At 48.0% G+C, this 23,309-nt stretch overlaps 1 protein-coding gene across 1 annotated transcript in view; it reads right to left on the bottom strand.

Annotated features, from left to right (window-relative positions):
• The window catches only part of UBA1 (ubiquitin like modifier activating enzyme 1), a 284,616-nt gene extending 283,043 nt beyond the window's left edge, over positions 1-1,573 (bottom strand). Inside the window, exon 1 of the mRNA XM_086940309.1 lies at positions 1,099-1,573. The gene's annotated coding sequence lies outside the window, so the exon portion shown is untranslated. The remainder of the gene's footprint in view (positions 1-1,098) is intronic.
• Positions 1,574-23,309: the final 21,736 nt, after the last annotated feature.

The following is a 23,309-nucleotide window of genomic DNA, read 5'->3' as shown; positions in this document are numbered from 1 at the left end:
GGAGTCTAAAGGATATGCGTTCTAAATGCAAGGGGTCCATTGTAGAGAGCATCTCTTCTTCAGAGTCTTCTTCAGAGATGACGTCATCTGGTCTCTGTCAGCCAGGAAAGGAGGGGGCGGCCTTCACGCGGAATGCTTTATGCAAAGGGCCACGTTAGGAGTCTTACTTTGTGAAAGTAGTCTCAGCAAAGGGAGTAGTTTGTAAATCACAGTTAGATTAAATGGAGTGGGGTTCGTTAAACAAGGATGTTTTTCAGTGGGGCGGGGTTCTTTAGTTAAGGGATTTCATTTCGAGGGGGGCCTCAATATGGCAGGCATTTAAGAAAGTGATCTTTTAGTGGTCACTGGGAAGGTCGTCTCCATGTAAATTCTTTACGCAACAGTTTGGAGGCTCTTTATCCAAGGGGTCTCTTTCTGGAGATTTTTTTTATGCAAGGGCAGTTTTCAGGAGTTAGTGTGCAAGTTACCCCTACGAGGGGCAGTAGAATTTATTGAAAAGCACAAGGGAACCTAATTTGCAGTTGGTCAGGGACCTTGGGTGTGTAACTATTTCTAAAGACAATGGTCCCTAAACGTTTGGTATAGTATGTATCAATAAAGACTGGATAAGTGCTATATCCACGAGGGGCAGATCATATGCTGCCTGTCTCTCAGGAGGTGTCTATGGATGAATCAGGAGGGAAGTGGCACTCCCAGTGGTGACAGCTCCACTGAAAGTCCTCCTTGCATGTGTAAGGGGGATCTGCATAAGTAAGGGAGTTCTTGATGCAAGTGTTATCTTTAAGTTGGTAGTTATTACGCAATTGGGCTTGTAGGGGTATGTCAGAGGGCTAGCTGCCCGCATCAGATAGGGCAGTTCCCTATGCAAATGAATGTCATCAGCGGGCGCCTGGGCGAGGATTTCTTCTCTTTTAGAAAGTATAAGCGAAGGAGGCGATCTAGATAAGGGTTGTGTTTTTTGGCACTGGGTCTCTGAGGGCGGTCCAGATCCCCTGGCGGTGGGATCCCTTTCACAGGGTTTGGGGGGGGGTCTGCTCAGTGGGTGTGCTACTAGGCCAAGTGCTGCCCACCCTCCTCCTCCCCTTTACCCCAGCTTACCCCCGCCGGTGCCGAGGCCCGCTCCCGGGCTCTCCCCGCTGCTCCTCAAGATGCTGACGCCGCTGTCGTCGGTTGGATCTCCGCTCTGTGCAGGCTTCTCTGCTCTTCCGGTCCGGGGCGTGCTGATTGGTTACACCGGGAAGCGAATGGTGCGAGACCGGAGTAAAGGTGCTCCCTGATTGGCCAAACCGGGTGGGACAAAAGACAGCACGAGACACCGGCGAAAACCGGTACACTGATTGGTCAGACCGGGAAAAGCAGGAGAGGACTAAGACAACGACGCGTACGGAGCGAGACCAGGTGCCTACTGATTGGCCAGGGAGGCGGGGGAGAGGGGCGCGCGCGTCGTAGTCGTTATTGGTGGAGGCGCGCGCGGGACTCTATAGAGAGGGCGCGAGACGGTTAAACAAGAGGCGACGCTGGGACCGAAAGGCTTTGCGCATGCTCACATCGAAGAAGACCCCGACGCTGTAGCATATGATTCACAGCAGCAAAAGTGAAGACACGCCTCCCCGCCTGGAATAAACCATCTAAGAAAAAAGAGAGGTAAAGGGTTCCCCAACGTTCCCTAGGCACCCAGATATTTGGACACGGTCAGTTATATTGTTCCATTTACGGACCTCTTCAAGTTCCCGCAGCACTCAAGGGGCTTTGGGTGTTTATCTCTGAGCTGTACAACCCCACAGCCGGTGCCTGATAGTACAGACTTAGCGTGCCATGTGCCGCGTGGGTTCCTGGGAACTGTGGTTCACAAAGGATGGCTTCTGCCAAAGCACGTGCAGCCGAGAGGCACTCTGCTACCTCCAGGGGCAGGCAGAGGAAGCGCAGGGCAGAATGCAGCCCCCACAAGGAAATATATGCAAATGTGCGGAAAGGCTGGAGGCACGCCAGGGCAGCTGGAGCATCCTTTATTACGCTTCAGTTTACAGACATTTTTAAATGTTATTTTCCAGGTTTTGCAATTGTAGGGTCACAGATCTTGCTACTGGAGCAGTGACATTTTGATCCCAATCTTAGAAACTGTAGGAGTGCATCATAATCAGGGGCACTGGGATTATGTGGCTGGAGTGGGCCAGATTATGCAGCATTTTTTTGTTTTGCAGATTTATATAGTGCAAACTCGACCTTAAGGTATTGGAATGGTTTACATGAGCACAAGTTACGTTACACAAGGACACATTCATATGTTGGTAGCTGCGGGGAGATTAAGTGATTTGCCCGAAATCACAGGATGCTGAGCCAACACTGAGGCTTGAACCCGGTTCCCCAGCTCCAAAGTCAACAACTCTAGCCGTAAGGCTACATCCTACTGACCAAATTATGCAACCAGAAAAGCCAAATTATGCGACCTAATGCATATTTTCCTATAGTTTTACTTCATTATGTTGTTTTATTTTTATTTTAAAAGTTTTATATAGCGCTACCTTAACCCGTAGGTATCAGAGCGCTTTACATACACACAGAAGACAGCACAAGGACAATAAATTACATAGTAGGCCGGCAGTAAGGAAGCAAACCAAAGAACAAAATACAGCAAGGGAGATAAATATGCAGTGCAGCGGAGGTGGAGAGAGCAATAAAAAGAAAAAGGTGAGAATGACATAGACCGGTCACCCACTATCCTTGAATGTCTGGGGAGAGAGGAGACAACTCAGATATAGTAGTCTAAGTAGGTTTATGTTGGTCATGAAGGTATTTGTTTAGGAGATGGAGTTTCAGGTCTCTTTTGAAACAGGAGAAGGAGGGGTTGCATATGAGGACTCCAGGGAGAGCGTTCCATATCCTGGGAGCGTTGCCAGAAAACGATCGGTATTGGGTGGTTTTCTTTTTCATTTTCGGAGGAATAAGGAGTGAGTTGGAGCTTCTCAGCGATGTGGATTGAACTGCTCTTTTCAGTTTGTTATTTAGGTAGTTGGGGGCAGGACAGTGAAGGGTTTTGTGTGTGATGCAGGCCAGCTTATAGATACATCTCCCTTCCATGGGAAGCCAATTAAGGCAGTTGAGAGCTGGAGTGATGTGTTCAAATCTTTTAACTCCAGATAAGTGTCGAGCGGACATGTTCAGCACTGCCCTTAGAGGGGCTAGGTGAGCTTTTGGAGTCCCTGTAAGGATGGCGTTCCTGTAGTCGATTTTAGAGAGCACTAGGGAATGAACTACTGTCTTGAGGTCATTGTGGGGTAGAAAAGATTTTAATTTCTTGAGGTGTTTTAGAGAGAAAAGAGCACTTTTTGCAGAGTTTTTGATGTGGGCCTCCATTGATAAGTTCTTGTCACGGGTGATGCCTAGAGACTTAACTGAGTCAGATAGGGTAAGGGGGCAGTTTAGGGCAACCAGATTCTTGAGCCACTCTTGGATTGGATGATGGTTACTTTTAGGAGAGAATAGGATGTGTTCCGTTTTGTCTGGGTTGAGCTTTAAGTGGTTAACGTAGAACCAAGATTGGATCTCAGTTAGGGTGGTATTGAGGAGTTGGATGTCGCTGGGGGACTTGATCCAGAAATAGATTTGGGTGTCGCCCGCGTAAAGGTGGCAATTCACTCCAGCTTTTTTCAATATGATTGTGAGGGGCTCCATAAAAAGATTGAAGAGGGACGGGGAGAGGATCGAGCCTTGCGGGACCCCAAGTGTGACTTTAGTAGGCTTTGAGAGGCAGGAATTAATTTTGATTTGTTGTGAGCGGTGTTGAAGGAAGGAGGTGAACCATTTTAGTACTGTGCCATTTATGCCGGAACGTTTCTACAGGGTCTCCAGAAGGGCTGGATGGTTTGCTGTGTTGAATGCCGCAGAAAGGTCAATAAGGATGAGTAGGCAGGCATCACCTTCGTCTAGGGCCCTGTGAATGTCGTCGGAGATGCTGAGCATAGCTGTTTCCGTGCTACAGCCTTATCTGAAACCAGATTGAAAGGCGTCGAGGAGGTTGAACTCATCAATGTGTTTATTGAGTTGGAGGAGAACACATTTGCAAGGAATGGGTGGTTAGAGGTAGGTCTGAGGTTGTTAAGGTCATTGGGGTCTGCCCCAGGTTTCTTGAGAATGGGTGTGATTTGTCCTAGTTGGAGGGAGTCTGGGACACAGCCTGAGGTGAGAGAAGCGTTGATGATTTTTGTCCAGAAAGGGGAGATGATGTGATTGAGTTCTTTTATAATTGGGGAAGGGAGGGGGTCCATAGTGTGGGAGGAAGATTTTAGATTAGAAATTATATTGAAGACCTCGCTAACTGACATTAGCTCAAAGTCGGACCAATGCGCATTGTTTTTTAGCTTGAGGTAGGTTCGATTGTCCTTGTTAAGAGCTCTTTCCGAGAGGTCAAGGGAGGTTGAAGGGGGGCCGGTTAAGGGGGAAGGAGGGTCCTTTCTATACTTGTTAACACTGTCTGGGCATATGTTAGGCTTCATTAGTTCCAGTTTAACACCTAAACATAGCACTTTTAACAGAAAAGTGACTGATTAAACTTTGCAAATAGCCTTCCACTGTGCTGAAACACGTGTTGTGCAATTTAAAAAAATGTTGAATCGTGTGAGCTAGAATTTTTTTTGGTCAAAATCTGCAAATTATGCAGCAGATGATGAATTATGTGGCAAATGCAGCAGATCCATAGTTCTGCGAAAAAAGCAGCTGCTGCTCAATCGCATAATTCCAGTGCCACCTTAGGAATGGCCAAAATATTCAATGTGCTCCTTAGGAAAGGCCAAAATACTCAGTGTGCGGAAGAAAACAAATTCCTACGAAGAATACTAAAAGTCCCACAGAGTGTTTCGGCCCACATCATACATGAAGAGCTGGGAGAACCTTTCCTGGAGGACAAAATCAAAATTAAACCTCTTCTGGCTTGGGTGAAGGTATGGACCAACCCCGAGGCGGCCCTAACCAGACAAATTATCGAGGATTGCCTCAAAAGAGACAAAGGCCATGTAATTCCCTGGCTGAAATTTGTTAAAGAGTCGTTAACAGAGATTGGCTGCTCTAAATACTTCTTAGCCCCGACTCTTTAACCCCGGAGTGTAAAACCTTGGTCAAAAACTCTTCCTCACACAGCTGAAGTTAACAAGGGCAGAAAAGGAGAGGCTTAAACCTACCAATCTCTCTTACAATAATCTCACACCGAAGCAAGGCATGGAACCTTACCTAAGGGTCATGTACAATGCGCAGGATCGCTACCTCATAACCCGATTTAGAATCAACATGTTACACCACATCCTTGCAGTGCCATCTGGATTTACCCACACAGTGGAGGAGAAGGGTACCTGCGGCTGCGATCATAGATCTCCGCAGGATACCCTTCATTTTGTCTTACTGTGTCCATTCTACGCGACACCAAGACGCAAGTTCCTGGTGGGTATCCTAAAAGAGCTAAAATTCAAGCACGCGAAACTGGCGTTGAGATTCCTACAGGAAGCCGAGGACGCTCACACCCTATTTTGCACGATAAGCTTCATTCGGATCGCAACAAGACTGAGGTCTACCAGAGACATTGTCCCTTAATGGAATTGGACATTTAAATTCCTTAAAACTATCCTGGCCCTCCCATCAAGTACAAACATTTTTTAAACATTTATACCTTTTAAACTGAATATTATTAATATCGCTTTTTAACTTGTGCATGTATATTGTATCTGTGCTTTTATGGTGTCTTTTTAAGAACCGAATAAAGTTTATAAAATTGAAATTGAATACTCAGTGTGCGACCATAGGAACTTAGTTTCAGTTGGGATAAAGTGGAAATGTGGAGTTTAGTGTCTAAAGAATTCTAATTTAAAACCCTCTTTAATGGTAAAGTAGGATTTTAAGTCACAATTCAGAAAATTCTACTTTTAGAAAGTTGGCATTTTCTTGTCCTAACCATTTGGTGGCTGCAGCCTGTATCCTTGGTCACATGACTAGGTGTAGCTGGCAGCTGGTCCTTGCGTATTGCTCCCGGACATTAAGACAAAGTGAAATAGGTGTTGGCAGGATGGCCCATCTCTGAGTTGATGAGGGGGAGCAGCTGTTACCTACCACGCTTGCAAATTACAGAGGCTCTACCTGAGCACACTCACAAAGCGTTTGACATCAGTCTTTAGTGACTCCAGAAAAGTTGGGGCCAGGGCAGGGAGGCAGGAAATTCCAAGCACCTCTGGTGGTAGAAGCCTCTCGAAACTTCTCCTATCTCAAAGTGGGCACCATCTATAAATAATGAACCCTCAAATCCAATTCTTCAGTAAACCTCTGGACCTGTGAAAAACTCATAAAGTCTGCTGTGCTACTCTCCAAGATCAACTGCTACCCTGTGACTTGAGTGAAAGGATTGGACCTGCATCTTGAACCCAGAACCACCAGGCCACCTGAGTGACTACAGGGGCTAGTTGGCTGGCTTCCTGATCAGAGCATCAGGGACATAAAAGGCACCAACCACCTTAAACTCAACTTCTAAAACTCCCCAAGATGTCTTTTGCATATCACACAGCTGCGCTGTCTGGTAGGCTGTGATCTAAAAAGGAGGCGTGGTGCACAAAATAGTCACCTAGGATCACACAATTTGATCAAGTAGGGAAGCCGGGAATAGTCACAGATTGCCTTGTTTCACATTGTGCAATTTAGCCACTAGATGGTTATCTCTTTCACGCTTCTCCTGTTTCACATCACAGATTAATGCTATATCTTTAATTCTTGATGCATGAGGTTAGAGCCTGGGTGGGGCTTGAAAAGTTGGGTGCATTTTGGGATTGGGGAGCCAAGACAGAGGCACCTCAAGCTGAGTCAGAGCTAGGCATCTGGCACAAGCTTTCAGTGGCTATCCCTCCTCTAAATTAAATCTGTACGTAAAAAAAGCGAATCTGTGCACTTGGAGAGTAGTATCCAGTTGTAGACACTCACTGTAGTGACGTCATCACAAGGCTTCCGATGCAACACATTAATATGGGTATTTTGTATGTGGCCCCTGTAGCAATATTGGTTTTGCCTATAAGCATGATTTGATACTAGCGTTAGAAGGCAAGCTTCAGAAATAGGAAAAGTAATTTTCTGATAAATGTGTAGCAGATCGCCCTGCTAAAACTGGGTACTATATTGAACCGGGGTCTGGGGGTGGGGTGTGGGAGCCGCAGGGCATAAAAAAAATCTTTCCTGTTGCCAGGGCTTGTAATATAGCTCACTGGGTTTAGCATCTGAAGGATGTCCATACTCTTTTCTTATCACTCCATCCTTTAGGCTATATATTGTAAAAGGCAAACACAAAATCAAATTTGTGGGAGGAAAAGACAAAAAAGTTGGAAAGCTTTAGCAGTGAGAGAGAGGAATTCAGGATTAGGAGCTTATGGGCCTTGAAAGTGTATCCATTTTGCCTAAAACAGTAATAGAAACATAGTGATAATAAAAGGGCTATATTGGGCGGATTGTAGGTTTTAGTGGCACTTAAACGTTTTTGGGTAAATAACTGAGAGCATCCCAATGCCTACATGGGTATGCAGCAGTCTGCATTTGCTCATTGGTGGCAAATGACAGCAGGGCGGGGGCGGGAGCATGATTGGTTTTGGTACAGGGTGGCTGTGCAGGAAGCATGAACCTGTGTGGAGTAAATTGCTAGACAATCAATTACACATGAAATCTATATCAAAGTAGTGTCTAAATAGTCAATGTATGGCTAATTATATACACAAATGACTAAAAAAGGTCAAGAACAAATAATATAAAAAACTATGAAGATATTTTATTCATCAAATCATTCATTTCATTAAAAAACAAAGTACATATACATAATATACAGTTTATTTTACATACATGTATAGAAAACATCAATATTTTAAAAAGACCATGCTGTTGAGGGTAAATAGTACTGTGACAGAATTTATAAAGTTTTCAACGTTTCACTTTTTGACGCGCGTTTCGGCGTAAGTCACGCCTTCATCAGGAAAAAAGGAGGGGCACGTTTCCTAATTTGTAGCGTACCACGCCTATAGTGCTGGATTCAATGAGCGTAGCAATCCAAAGGTACTGTGCAATCGGTGGATATAAGGGAAATACAAACGATAATCTGATCTTTATGATAGATGAGTAGCTGGTCCTAACAACGTTAAAAACCCAATGGTGTGTCTTGCATCGATGGCAGACTTTAATTATGGATGAAGGATGTATGCACCTAGAACAAATTGTCCTTAAATAATAGGTGCAGCACTACACGAGATCTGCTCACATGGAGGCACGATCAGTCTTCTTACCGCAGAAGGTGCAGGAAGCATGAACCTGTGTACAGCCCTTTTGTGGGGAGGTCTCGTGTCACTTTTGTTGTGGAAGGTCCTGAACACTTGTGAGGTCTCGGGAAGGGGTCAAGCAGCAGGCCGCCTGGAGTGGGAATGCACAGTATCCATGACGGGGTTGTCTGAATCTGAGGCAGATGGCAGTGAGTCCATGCTTGGAGATACCGGAGTGTACATTGTGTTTGCTCACTGACACACCAGTGTTATAAGCGGTTTAACCACAGGCGAAACTAGAGGGACCTGATGTAATCTTGCTTTGGTCCATTTGTTTGACCAAGGACGATGTGTATGATACCCTAAGACTGGAAGTGCTCTCGATTCATGGGCACTAACAACCGAGGGAGGTTCTTGTGAGCTGGTATGCTGTGATCTTAACGGCAGAGACACAGGGTGTGCCTGGCTGCCTATCCTAGGTTATTAACAGCCTTTGTATCTGCATCCATGATAGCCCCTTATATAACCAGTGAGAGGGACTAATCTGTGGGTTAACAGGCATGCACACATTTACATGCACATACATGCACACACGTATACATACACGCACACACTTACACATTCGTGCACATGCTTACACATACATGCACACCCTTACACATACATGCACAATACCCAAATACATGCACACACTTGCACATGCTTACACATACAGGAACACGCTTGCACTTACATGCACACGCTTGCACATAAATGCACATTTTCTTGCACATGCATGCACACACTTACACATACATTCTTACACATAAATGCATACACTTGCACATACATGCACACTCTTACACACACAAGCACATGGAAACAGACATGCAACCCAGCAAGCGCAGCCCAGTCTCTGCAGGTATTACAACTTTTTCATCAAACGCTGCATTCTGCTCTGGATTAGCCCCTGTAACCTCGCCGGTGGGTGCTCCTCCGCCTTGAGTTCCTTCTACGTAGTGCATTACAGGCCTTACAAACACACTGCTCAGGGCTTGAGCTTTGGCCAAACCCCATGCAGCTATATTTGCATGGTGATTTGTTTTGCTACAGACTCTGGCAGGAGGGGTCCTTGCAGGTAAGAATGGTGGGGCCCTGGGGGGGAGTCGACAGACAACGACGAGATAACATTTAATGTAAAAAAAGAAAGGCACTTTAAACCCCGTCGTTGTCTGTTGTCGCCCCCTTCAGCCCCACAGCTCTTACCTACACAGGCCGCTCCTGGACTCTGCACTGGCAATCACACGGTGAGTAGGAGAACAGGATCTACCAATGTCTTTGGAGCAAGGATCTACAGCACTCAGCAGGAGAGTTCAAGGCAGCAAATGTATTGGATGTATGCCGTTACAATGCATGCCTTTACCACGCATACCTTTACCACACAATGCGTTTAACACGCAATGCCTTCACTACCCAGTTTACCACACATGCCTTTACCATGCATGCCTTTACAATGAAAATGTAAGTGTATATCAGGTAAATTAAATTGTTATTGCATTTATATAGCACTTACTACTCCTGACAAGGCATTGAAGCGCCTTTTTCGGCAAGTAGCACGCTACTCCAGAGCCCAAAAGGCATTAGTGGTGAATTAGTATGGGGAGATATTAAGTACATTTGAGAGGTGGACTTGTGAGTTTGTTCTTTGAAAAAGGATAGAAGAGGGAAGGGATTGCATTTATGTAGTGCCGGCTACCCCTAATGAGGTGTTGAAGCATTTTTCGGTGGGTAGTACGCTACTCCAGAACCCAAACAGGATATATGTGTGTGTATCTATAGTGGTAAAGGTAGTTTTAGGGTTTAGGGGTGGCTAGGGCTATATTTAAGATTAAGGGGTGGTTGAGTTTAGGGGTTAAGGGTTGATAATGGAATATATAAGTAAATATATATATATACATATATATATATATAAGCTCACTGTCCGTCTGCTCCCCTTCACTCACGGCCAGGTGCTGTAGCAGCGTGTGACTGCACCACGCGGGTCACACTAAGACCAAAGCTCCGTTGCACAAAAAGTACATAGCCTCACGGGGACAAGTCCAATAAGTTTATTGGGCAAAACACTCTCTCAGACGCGTTTCGGCAACCGCCTTTCTCAATTAGAGGCCGGCGCCACCATCGGGCAGTGTTTAAATACATCTGATCAACAAAATAAAGAAAGGACATCATATATGCATTACAAACCACCATTACTAAGTGGTGTAAGTCATCCCAGGTTCTTGGTAACTGGTCACCTTTTTGCTATTCTTGCAGGCTTTGCATTTGAGGCATGGGTAAAACCCTGCCAGTTTACCAAATGGCGAGGGTTTTTCCTGTTTTCTACAGTGGCTTTGCACAACACTAGAGCCCAATAACATTGCTCTCCTGAAGGTTATTAATGGAGACTTAGGTAAATCCTTTCCGATAATCGGATCTGATTTAAGTATGTGCCAGTTTTTCATGCACGTTTTTCTAATTTCGTGGGCATCACTAGAATAGTTCATAATCAGTCTCATACTGTTCTTGTCGGTCTTTCGTTTTTTCGATACCACTGTGCTGTTTTTGGAAATTAGTTCAGATCTCAACTTCTTATCAACTTTGCCTCGTGTAGTGTCTCCTTGCTATATCCTCTCACTTGGAACCTCATTATACTATCCCTGGCCGTTATCTCATAGTCCTTCTGTCATGTACAGTTCCTTTTTATTCTCAGTAATTCGCCATAGGGTATACTAGATATGGTTTTCCCTGGATGGCAGCTACTCGCATGAAGCACAGAGTTTCCCGCTGTCGGCTTCCTGTATAATGCAGTACAGATATTCCCTTTAGCTATGAACACTTTAAGGTCCAAAAAGTTAACTGTCTCTGTGCTAATTTCACCAGTAAATCTGAGATTCAGGTTGTTCTTGTTTAGTACCTCGACATATGTCTCAGCACACTCTATTGTACCTCGATAGATGATAAACAAATCATCTATGTACCTGTTCCAGGATATCACTCTCTCAGTCCATGCGGCATTCTCTGCCGCCCAGGCCACCTGCTCCTGCCACCAGCTGACGAAAAGATTCGCGTAGCTGGGGGCGAAGCAGGTGCCCATCGCGGTGCCACACATCTGTTTGTAAAATTGATCCTGGAACAAAAATATATTGTTACTCAAGCAAAAAGTTATAAACTCCAGTAACATTTCGTTGTGTGCCGCAAGGTTCATCGGCCGTGCCTCCAAGAACCATTTTATTGCTTCTACCCCTTGGAGATGATCTATACTTGTATAGAGGCTCGAAATGTCAAGGGTCATCATTACCAAATCATCAGTCCAGTTCAAATCATCAATTTTGAGGAGAAAGTCAGTTGTGTCCTTTATATATGATTTTAGCATTTTCACAAAATTGTAGAGAAAGTAGTCCACAAACCCCGACATATGCTCCGTCAGGCTTCCCACAGACGAAACAATTGGGCGTCCGGGTGGACACGTTGCGTGCTTGTGCAGCTTAGGCAAATGGTAAAAAGTCAGTACCCTCGGTTGCTTGCATTCCAGGAAGGCAAATTCCTCCTTACTGAGCATCCCCTTGTGATACCATTTGTTGAGTAGGGAACGATCTCATCAAATGTCCTATATAAATATATACACACACACATATACATTAAACCCTAAAAATACCCTCACCACCCATTACCAATACCCACCCTGTAGGAAGGTACCTCCTGACTATGGTTGCCCCCAACATTTTGCCCTGTGTTTTAGCTGGTTTTGGACATAGTCGACCTGGGACCCTGCCAATCAGGACCCCAGGCCTACTGCTCTCTCTTAAAAATGGATTCCATGTACCCTAGGTACATTTCCAATTGGTACTGGTCCACCTTATCAGACCCTGTAACTCAGGGCATAGGTGTACCCAGGGCTGCCAGGGGCTGCAGCATGTATTATGCCACCCCTGGCTGGCCTCCTAAATTTGACACAACTGGCTGCATGACAGCTGGGGCAAAGTCGTGTAATCACCCTTTGCTGTAGGTGTAGTATACCTATACCTAACCCTAAAATGGACACACAGATTCCTATCAGTCACTCCTATGGCAGGCCTTGACAATCCTGAAGGCAGAGTGCTTGGAATCATGTGAGATGGTGCTCTGGCATGAGCTGAGCCTGCCTGCAGCTTGCGGAACCAAGTCCTAATAGCTGTTCCATGATATCGCATACCATATACTCTTAAGTGCATTATAATCCTCGCGGTTAAATGCTAACTTTGGTATTGCTTTATCAAAACATGTCGAGTAAGGTGTCATACGAATTGGAATACTAACCCCTCGCCAATTCTGACGACGGGGTTAGCATTCCACCCTTCTAGAGGGACACGACATGTATGTAACTGTGAACCCCGGTTAAAGTTAACTGAAGCCTCAGCTCCACAAAATGGATGCTGCCACCACAGACACGAGTCTGACCTCCTGCTGCTGGGAGTCCTTCCAGCGAGGGAGGCCTGGACAAAGGGTTTCCTGTCCGGGGCGGTGCTAGCACCTTCCCAGACATGGTTTTGTGTATCCTGGGTAGGCAGGGCTTTTCAGGAAGGTGACTGCTGAGTGGCACCCCGGTGCTCACTACGCATAGGCCGGTCTGAACCAGTTCCAGGGGCACACCAGCCCCTGGCCTGGGGAAGTCCGGCATGGCAGAGGGGTGTAACCACCCCCCTCCTAGTCCCACCCATAGGCAGGACCTAGTCACCGGGTCAGCCCCCTTTTTTAGTATAAAGATGGGAGCGGGCCCCCTGTTAAAATTAGATCATCTTTGGAATGAAGACACGACTTTCTGCGAAAGGACTTCACGATTTCTTCATCAAGATTCTCCCTTGTGGCTAAGGAGTAGTCACCCTGCATCCGCAGGCACCATCCTAAAGAACACTGCGGTCTGCTGCAAGTCCTTCATCACGAATCCGACGACCCAGCTCGACGAGACCCGGCTTCCCTGGCACCTCTGACCTCTACTCACCTCTACAGCCAAGCTGAGAACCGTGAGTGCGACGAGACCTCGAGGGACCGACGATCGCCAAGACTGCACGACATCTTTACAACAAGCCCACTGTGTCCTCCACGGGTGAGTGCTTTGGGGTCCGAGAAGCCCCGACCCTGCGCAGCTCCAGCACCCAAGGTCAGCCTCCCTGCATCTCCACGATCTGCGTGGGGCCCTTCTGCTGTTTGCTGTGCACCGCGTTGTTTGGCTACTAGCCGGCTGGCTTGTGGCCTTCTGAACGACGCCCGACGACATCACTGCTGCTGGTCTGGTTGCTCCAGACTGGCCCTTGCTTCCTTCTTGAAGAGAGGCACCCCGGACCCTCCTGGTCCACTCCAGACGCCATTTTAGGTCCACCGCGTGGGCTTGAATTTGCCAAGGCTTTGTTGCCCAACCCTGGGTCCAGCGACGCCGACAGCTCCTATCTTCGTGGGGCAGCTCGATCCTCCTTCCTGGTCGCCGACAACGCCTCCTGGTCCGTGAGATCTCCGAGCCCAGCGTCACCCACACGCCTTGTCGAGGTGGCTACCATCCGGTGCCCTCCTGGTGCCCACTGACTACTGGCTAGTAGTCTCAAACTTGGTCCCCTCTGCTTTCAGGTGTCATCTTCCATCGATCCAGGCTTGGATCCACCGAACTTTCTTCACTGGTCGCCAGCCAGCAACTTCTTTCTTCCAGGCTCCTGGTCCGTCAACGAGGATTCCCGACGTCTTTTGAGTCCTATGCAGCTGCAGCCCCTGGGCTAGGTAACTTCGGCATTTCGGTGCCCCAGCATAGCCTCACTATCCAAGGGTCAGAATCTACTTTCGTTTTCTCCCTACCAGGTCGGGTTCGCCCGAGAACACTAACTTTGCAAATTCTAGCTACCATAGACTTTGTCCCGCATCTCGCGTGAGAGTGCACACACTGCACCCGAGTCCCCTGGGTCTCCTAGAAGTAATCTAACGATTCTATAGTCAAGTCCTAGCGATTCCAAAGCCTATTAGTACTGTACTTACCTGCTAGTAATTTCGCATTCCACTTTCAGAGTATATGGTTTTTTGTGCCCCTCGGGCATTTGTATATACTGTGCTAACTTAAGTATTTTTGTAAGAGTTTTGGTTTGTGCTTAGTACCCTGTCCTCATAAAGAGTACAGGGCTGTTGTGATTCTTAATAAATAACTGTTTATTTTCATAACACTTGTGTGGTGTCCTTTCACTTGGTGTTCAAGGGGTATATGTGGTATAACAGCTGGCTTAACACGCCCTCTCGAGTCTTTAGCCTTAGACTGCTCGAATCCACGCTACTAGGATAGCTGGTCTATAAGGTTGACTTACAACCAATCATCAATAAGGGTTGCTGGACTGATACATAGTGTTCACTAGAATAGTGAGCACTGCATATCAGGCCACCTTCTCACATTGGTGAGCAGCGGTTGGGATTTGAGCTTGCTGTTGTTTTGCCACACGTATCCTAAGAATATCTTGTTGAAAGATCACATAAGTACTGTTAGGTACATATAACTAAGCTTAGAATACTCTGAGTTCTACTGAACCAGCTGTTGCAACTCCTCAAGGCTTAGCACACCTTGGTTGCAACTCTTAGCAAGGGATCAGTAGGTAAACACATAGTGTAGGTAGGTGCATCACTTACACCACACTAGAATCAGCATGTCAGACAAAGGAGGAAACTCTGAGTATCCCCTTGTGTCAGTGGACCCTCCACAGGTCCTTACTTCAAAATATGCTGCTCTTAGCTTCCATGAGATGAGACAAGTGTGTACTCTCAGGAAACTAAAACAGGGGTCTAACCCCACCACTTCCTTTCTGATTGGTCTCTTAGAGGCTTATGATGCCAGTAGGGCTGGTAACCCAGACCCTTCTAATCCAGAAGGAAGTTTGCCCTCCCTACAGGGACCCTTTGATAGCCAGGACCATCCCCTCCAGGAAGCAGATGATGCTGAGGATGAGGATGAGGACCAGTTGTCAGGGGATGAGGCAGATAAGGGACAGGTAGAAGTCAATAGACTAACCAGGTCCAACTTAAGCAGACATGAGCTTGGTACTGGGGGACTCCTGGGCCCACTCTCAGGTCAGCTTAACATTGGGAATGGACAAGTTAGGTCTCTATCAAGAGGCTCTAACAGATCCTTTCGAACCAATGGCTCTCTCAACTCTTCTCACAGAGGGATGTCTTCCCCTAAGAGGAGAGTGTATGAAGCTGAAGAAAGGGCAATCAAACTGAGGATTGAAAGGGAAGAACTTGCCCTGGCCAAAGAGAGACTTGCCCTTGCTAGAGAGCAAGAATTATGTGGGCTACAGCCCACTGGTGGCAGCAATAAACCTAGCAATAGGGAAAGGAGTTTTGATAAAAAGCACCTGAATAAGATAGTGCCCCCCTTTAAAGAAGGGGATGACATCCACAAATGGATTACTGCTTTGGAGAGGGCCTGCACTGTGCAGGGTGTTCCCCAAAGTCAGTGGGCAGCTATCTTGTGGCTCTCCTTTGATGGTAAAGGTAGAGATACGCTCCTCACTACTAGAGTTGAGGATGCTAACAATCACCAAATCTTGAAGAATACACTGGTTGATGGGTTTGGTTTAACCACTGAACAATACAGGATGCTGTTCAGAGACACCCAGAAAACTCAGTCTCAAGATTGGACTGACTTTGTTGATTGTGCCACTAAGGCTTTTGAAGGCTGGCTACTGGGTAGTAAGGTTACTGATTTTAAAGGATTGTATAATCTAATTATGAGGGAGCAAATCTTAAATAATTGTCAGAACCAGTTATTACATCAGCACCTGGTAGACTCTGATCTGACCTCTCCGCAGGAACTGGGTAAGAGGGCAGACAAATGGGTCAGAACCAGGGTTAGGCCTAAAAACCAGGGTGGTGACCAGAAAAAGGAATCAACCAAGCCTCAAGAGAAGGGTGGGGATAAATCCACAGAGAAGACTTCCCAAGGGCCCCAAAACTCCAACAAGGGTGGTGGGTCCCAGAACACTCCTTCAGAACAGAAGAAACCTTATTGCCATACCTGTAAACAGGCGGGTCATTACAAAAGTGATGCCAGTTGCCCTAAAAATGGCAATAAGGGAAATATACCCCCAGGTAATACTCCTAAACCTCCTGTTACCACTAGTGGTAATCCCCCAGGTGGTGGGAGTGCCCCCAAGAATGTGGTGGGCATTACTTTGGCCCAGCAGGAGGACTATGGCCTAGCCAGGTTCCCTGACCACACTCTTGTCTGTGAGACTGGCATGGGGTTTGCCAACTTTACTACTGGACCCCACATGTTGGGAAAGTATAGACAAGAAGTTTTAGTGAATGGTCAGAAAGTTGAGGCATTCAGAGACACAGGGGCCAGCCTCACCATGGTGAGTGACCATCTGGTCCCCTCTGCTCAACTGACCCCTGGTTTTACTTATCAGGTGACAGACATTCATGGAGTGAAGAGAAGGCATCCCATGGCAGCAGTCAAGCTCAGTTGGGGTAATGTCACAGGGCCCATGAGAGTGGCAGTGACAGATAACCTACCTGTAGATTGCTTACTGGGGAATGACCTGGAACTCTCAGCATGGGCTGAGGTGGAGCAAGAAACTCACTCCAGAATGATAGGCCTATCCAGACAGGTTAGTGGGGCAGTAATAGCTACAGCCCCAGTCCAAGCACCATTCCTCCCTGAAAAGGCTGGAAGGGCAGTGGTAGCCACTGCCCAGGCTCAGACAGACTTTCCAGAACAGGATAGGAGGGCTGTGACAGTCACAGCCCAAACACAGACTGAGTGCCCTCCTGAAAAGGTTGGCAAGGTTGAAATGGTCTCAGCCTCTACTCAAACAGATAGTGAGGTTGTGAAGCCTGAAACAATGGATCACTCCACTCAAACAGAGAGCATTGAGGAGGAAGAAGAGTCTTCCCCCTCCCAGACACTAGGTGAGAGCCAGCCTCCTCAGGGAACTGACTCTACCCCTGTTGAAGGAACTGCCCCAGAGGTAGTCAGGCCTAGCCTGGCAGAGCCCCTGATGGTAGTGGACCCTTCCCAGGTGGGACCCAGTCTGGAGCAGGTAACCTGCCCCTCTCTACCCTGCCTCAGTCAGCCCAGGGCTGAAGAGGTCAGGGAGGCCAGTGGTGGACCCCAAAGGGCCCCCTGTCCAAAAGAACCACTTAATCAGCAGATTAGGGTCACTGAAGCTGGTAAACCTAGCCAAGTGAAAATAAGTCAGACTCCTGAGGGATCCCCCTTAAAAGTAGTTAGGGAACTCCCACAGCTGGACACTGTTGGGCACAGCCAAACATGGGGCCTAAAAACCCCAGACCTGACCTGTCCCTCCAGTAAGCCAAACAGAGGGACTCAGCCTCCAGCTTTAGGTAGCCAGTGCATCTCACCTAAAGAAAGAAAGGCACACATGATGAATGGTGATTGGAGGAAGTTGAGCCCAAAGGTAGAGGAGCCTCACTTCAGTACTCCATCCCAGCATCAGCCTTCTTCTTTCCCAAGACACACCAGAGACAGAGATTCCCTATGGTGGAGACCCTCAGATACCCTTAGGGTGAGGGGTTGCCTAGTGGACCATGACACAGGGGGAAACCAAGCCAGAGCTGGTCCTTCCTTATATGGCCACTTAGGTAATAGAGGCTTACCTGGACAAGGATAGCCTTATCTCCTTTCGTTTGGGGGGGGGGGGTTGTGTAGGAAGGTACCTCCTGACTATGGTTGCCCCCAACTTTTTGCCCTGTGTTTTAGCTGGTTTTGGACATAGTCGACCTGGGACCCTGCCAATCAGGACCCCAGGCCTACTGCTCTCTCTTAAAAATGGATTCCATGTACCCTAGGTACATTTCCAATTGGTACTGGGCCACCTTATCAGACCCTGTAACTCAGGGCATAGGTGTACCCAGGGCTGCCAGGGGCTGCAGCATGTATTATGCCACCCCTGGCTGGCCTCCTAAATTTGACACAACTGGCTGCATGACAGCTGGGGCAAAGTCGTGTAATCACCCTTTGCTGTAGGTGTAGTATACCTATACCTAACCCTAAAATGGACACACAGATTCCTATCAGTCACTCCTATGGCAGGCCTTGACAATCCTGAAGGCAGAGTGCTTGGAATCGTGTGAGATGGTGCTCTGGCATGAGCTGAGCCTGTCTGCAGCTTGCGGAACCAAGTCCTAATAGCTGTTCCATGATATCGCATACCATATACTCTTAAGTGCATTATAATCCTCGCGGTTAAATGCTAACTTTGGTATTGCTTTATCAAAACATGTCGAGTAAGGTGTCATACGAATTGGAATACTAACCCCTCGCCAATTCTGGCGACGGGGTTAGCATTCCACCCTTCTAGAGGGACACGACATGTATGTAACTGTGAACCCCGGTTAAAGTTAACTGAAGCCTCAGCTCCACAAAATGGATGCTGCCACCACAGACACGAGTCTGACCTCCTGCTGCTGGGAGTCCTTCCAGCGAGGGAGGCCTGGACAAAGGGTTTCCTGTCCGGGGCGGTGCTAGCACCGTCCCAGACATGGTTTTGTGTATCCTGGGTAGGCAGGGCTTTTCAGGAAGGTGACTGCTGAGTGGCACCCCGGTGCTCACTACGCATAGGCCGGTCTGAACCAGTTCCAGGGGCACACCAGCCCCTGGCCTGGGGAAGTCCGGCATGGCAGAGGGGTGTAACCACCCCCTCCTAGTCCCACCCATAGGCAGGACCTAGTCACCGGGTCAGCCCCCTTTTTTAGTATAAAGATGGGAGCGGGCCCCCTGTTAAAATTAGATCATCTTTGGAATGAAGACACGACTTTCTGCGAAAGGACTTCACGATTTCTTCATCAAGATTCTCCCTTGTGGCTAAGGAGTAGTCACCCTGCATCCGCAGGCACCATCCTAAAGAACACTGCGGTCTGCTGCAAGTCCTTCATCACGAATCCGACGACCCAGCTCGACGAGACCCGGCTTCCCTGGCACCTCTGACCTCTACTCACCTCTACAGCCAAGCTGAGAACCGTGAGGGCGACGAGACCTCGAGGGACCGACGATCGCCAAGACTGCACAACATCTTTACAACAAGCCCACCGTGTCCTCCACGGGTGAGTGCTTTGGGGTCCGAGAAGCCCCGACCCTGCGCAGCTCCAGCACCCAAGGTCAGCCTCCCTGCATCTCCACGATCTGCGTGGGGCCCTTCTGCTGTTTGCTGTGCACCGCGTTGTTTGGCTACTAGCCGGCTGGCTTGTGGCCTTCTGAACGACGCCCGACGACATCACTGCTGCTGGTCTGGTTGCTCCAGACTGGCCCTTGCTTCCTTCTTGAAGAGAGGCACCCCGGACCCTCCTGGTCCACTCCAGACGCCATTTTAGGTCCACCGCGTGGGCTTGAATTTGCCAAGGCTTTGTTGCCCAACCCTGGGTCCAGCGACGCAGACAGCTCCTATCTTCGTGGGACAGCTCGATCCTCCTTCCTGGTCGCCGACAACGCCTCCTGGTCCGTGAGATCTCCGAGCCCAGCGTCACCCACACGCCTTGTCGAGGTGGCTACCATCCGGTGCCCTCCTGGTGCCCACTGACTACTGGCTAGTAGTCTCGAACTTGGTCCCCTCTGCTTTCAGGTGTCATCTTCCATCGATCCAGGCTTGGATCCACCGAACTTTCTTCACTGGTCACCTGCCAGCAACTTCTTTCTTCCAGGCTCCTGGTCCGTCAACGAGGATTCCCGACGTCTTTTGAGTCCTATGCAGCTGCAGCCCCTGGGCTAGGTAACTTCGGCATTTTGGTGCCCCAGCATAGCCTCACTATCCAAGGGTCAGAATCTACTTTCGTTTTCTCCCTACCAGGTCGGGTTCGCCCGAGAACACTAACTTTGCAAATTCTAGCTACCATAGACTTTGTCCCGCATCTCGCGTGAGAGTGCACACACTGCACCCGAGTCCCCTGGGTCTCCTAGAAGTAATCTAACGATTCTATAGTCAAGTCCTAGCGATTCCAAAGCCTATTAGTACTGTACTTACCTGCTAGTAATTTTGCCTTCCACTTTCAGAGTATATGGTTTTCCGTGCCCCTCGGGCATTTGTATATACTGTGCTAACTTAAGTATTTTTGTAAGAGTTTTGGTTTGTGCTTAGTACCCTGTCCTCATAAAGAGTACAGGGCTGTTGTGATTCTTAATAAATAACTGTTTATTTTCATAACACTTGTGTGGTGTCCTTTCACTTGGTGTTCAAGGGGTATATGTGGTATAACAGCTGGCTTAACACGCCCTCTCGAGTCTTTAGCCTTAGACTGCTCGAATCCACGCTACTAGGATAGATGGTCTATAAGGTTGACTTACAACCAATCATCAATAAGGGTTGCTGGACTGATACATAGTGTTCACTAGAATAGTGAGCACTGCATATCAGGCCACCTTCTCACACACCCCTAAACCATTTAAATGCCCATACCCTAAAAATATCTATTATATTTATGGGTTTCATTTACCTGATATATACTTACATTTACTTTTCGTTGTAAAGGCATGCGTGGTAAAGGCATGTGCATGGTAAACGGAATGCATGGTAAAGATATTGTGTGGTAAGGGATGCGTGGTAAAGGCATTGAGTGGTAAATCATGCGTTGTAAACACAGTTTCCCAATGTTTTCATCTATATTTATCTGTCTCTCGCTTTAATTATATAACCATCTATCATATCAATCTCTATCACCCATTGTTTTGTCACTTTCTGTATTGCTCCATTGTTATCTATACATTTCTAGCTGTCTCCATCTATGCCCATCTCTCGGTCCAAAGCCGTCTCTGTGTTGGAGAAGGCCAATTGAGTTCCAAGGTTGTGAATCAGTGCTTGTTTGTTGACCGCATCAGTGGCTTCAGTGAGGCTGGGTGGCAATACCATTAAGTTACTGGGCTCATTCCTTTCGGTGGTTAAGAGTCCATCAACAACTACTGGAAGTGTGCTTGTCTTAGTGCTGCCTTATCGTCTGTTGAGACGAAGTGACCCGTCCACCAAGTATTCAATCAGGCCCAGTATCTTCAGATGAACAGAGACTGTTGTCTCCCAGACTTTTACAATAAAATGCACCTGGCTCATGGAGCACTAGTTGGAGAGGTCTAGGGTGGGCTTTTTAAGCAGTGGGGTTTTTGTCCTGAGGGAAGTGTTGATGAGGAACGATGGCATCTTTATGGAGGGATTTCACAGTGTTTGATGGTATAATGGTATCTTCAGGGGTGATGGCTTTGAGGGAGATGTAAATGTCGTTGAGTGAGACCATGTCGAAGGTTGTCCACTTGGGGGCGTAACTAGGGGGACGGGAAGAAAGGTGGCTGTTTGTTTTGTGTTGTCAGTGGGTGTTCAATTTTGTTTGATTATTTTCTCAGTGAAGAAGTGATTGATCACATCAAACTTGTCTTCTGTTGAGGAATTGGCGGGTCCGGTATGGGCGGTCAGTGTGCAGATTTTCTTCTGTTGGTCACTTTGAGGATTGTAGCCTGGTTTCAGGTGACTTGGGTCCACTGGCAAGGAATCTGTATGCAACATGCAGTGCTTTGAATGTGGTGACGGTAGGGGGAGCCTTTGGCCAGCCTCTTTTAATATCTGTGTATGGAGCTTTTACTCACCGAGTGCTCTTGGACTACAATGGTGCTTAAGATTTGATGTTGGAGGATCATTAATTCAGTGATGCTTTGAATTGTGCATGTTTTTCAGGGTGCTGTTGTATTCGTCAATGAGTATGTTGACATCTAGTGAAGGCTTTTTGTGAGTAGGAGAGCTTGATGAGTTCATCTTGGAGGGAATCTGCGGAGAGTATTTTATGAGAAATATTTTTTCTTTTCTAAGGTTGGTGTGGCATGAAGATCAGAGGGGGGGAAGGTGGGTGGAGGTGGTCATTCCAGGTGTGTCAGGGGCATGCGTTAGATAGAATGTGAGCTTGATGTCAGTGGTGTTGAGGAGTTCTTAGGAAGGACTCTAACTTTCTTCGTGGTAGAGTCAAAGGGGAGATTGAAGGTTCCAAGGAATGCCGGGTAGGTATCTTTTAGGGTGGCTGAGGTCATGAGGTCTGAGACTTGGGGGGCGTGGCTTGGATGCCGAGGAGGTAGGCAGCGTGAGCTCGGAGCTCCGTGCCCGATCCTGAAAATCATCCTGAATACCTGATCGGACCCCAACGAAACTGATACAATCCGGTATTTGAAGGTGCCACGGAGGGTCCGGCGCCAGCGGCGGTCGACCCGAGGCCGTTCCCAGCCCGGGATTTGAATCTGAAAGTTTGTCTCAGGCGTGAAGTCATCGAGCTAAGATGGCGGCTGTGGCCTGAAGCACGGGGACGACGGAGTCACGAGTCCGGGTCCCCTTAATGGGCTGCTGCTCTTTTCCGCTGAGAGGAGTAGGCGGACATTTCTGGCCTCCTTCGGGGGTCTAGAGTGGACCTTTCGCGCGCTACCAGCTGTGGATGGGAGCCGAGCCCTTGGTAGTGGAGGCGACAACATGGCGACAACCCAGTGGCGATAGCCCCGGCTCTCTGAGCATGACTGGCGCCGGACGGCTCAACGGCCCATCGGAAACCCTAATCCCAAGAGGCAGCTTTGGCCCCAGAGTTTGGAGTGGTGTTCAAGGCGTGGAACGCAGTGGGCCTTCCTACTACTGTTGCACGGGGACTTTCCTGAGGGTGAGGCCCTGTAAAGTGGGGAGCGGGTGCGGAGGCGGCTTTGGAGGCCACCACTCTCTCCAGCCCAGATGGGGAAGCCGAAAGGGAAGGGGGATGGTGCGACCGATACCGAGGCTGCAGAAGGAGCGGATCTGGACCAGTCGGCTCTTCAACGTATGCAAGACCGTATCCTGGAGGCCATCGCCACCACAAAGGACGCCTTGCAGCAGGACATAGCCCAAGTGCGACGGGCTTGGGCCTCCTGAAAGCTGATCATGATAAGCTTAAGGACAGGGTGAAGTCCGTGGAAATCACGGTTCAAGAATTGGCCCGAGCCATGCAGCGGTGAAGGCACAAATGGCGGATGTGATGGATCGGTTGAAGGTGCTGGAACGGAGGGCTGAGGACGCGGAA

Source organism: Lissotriton vulgaris, chromosome 10 (assembly GCF_964263255.1).
Source record: "Lissotriton vulgaris chromosome 10, aLisVul1.2, whole genome shotgun sequence".
NCBI classification, from domain to species: Eukaryota; Metazoa; Chordata; class Amphibia; order Caudata; family Salamandridae; genus Lissotriton; species Lissotriton vulgaris.
This window is presented reverse-complemented; position numbering and strand designations above follow the sequence as displayed.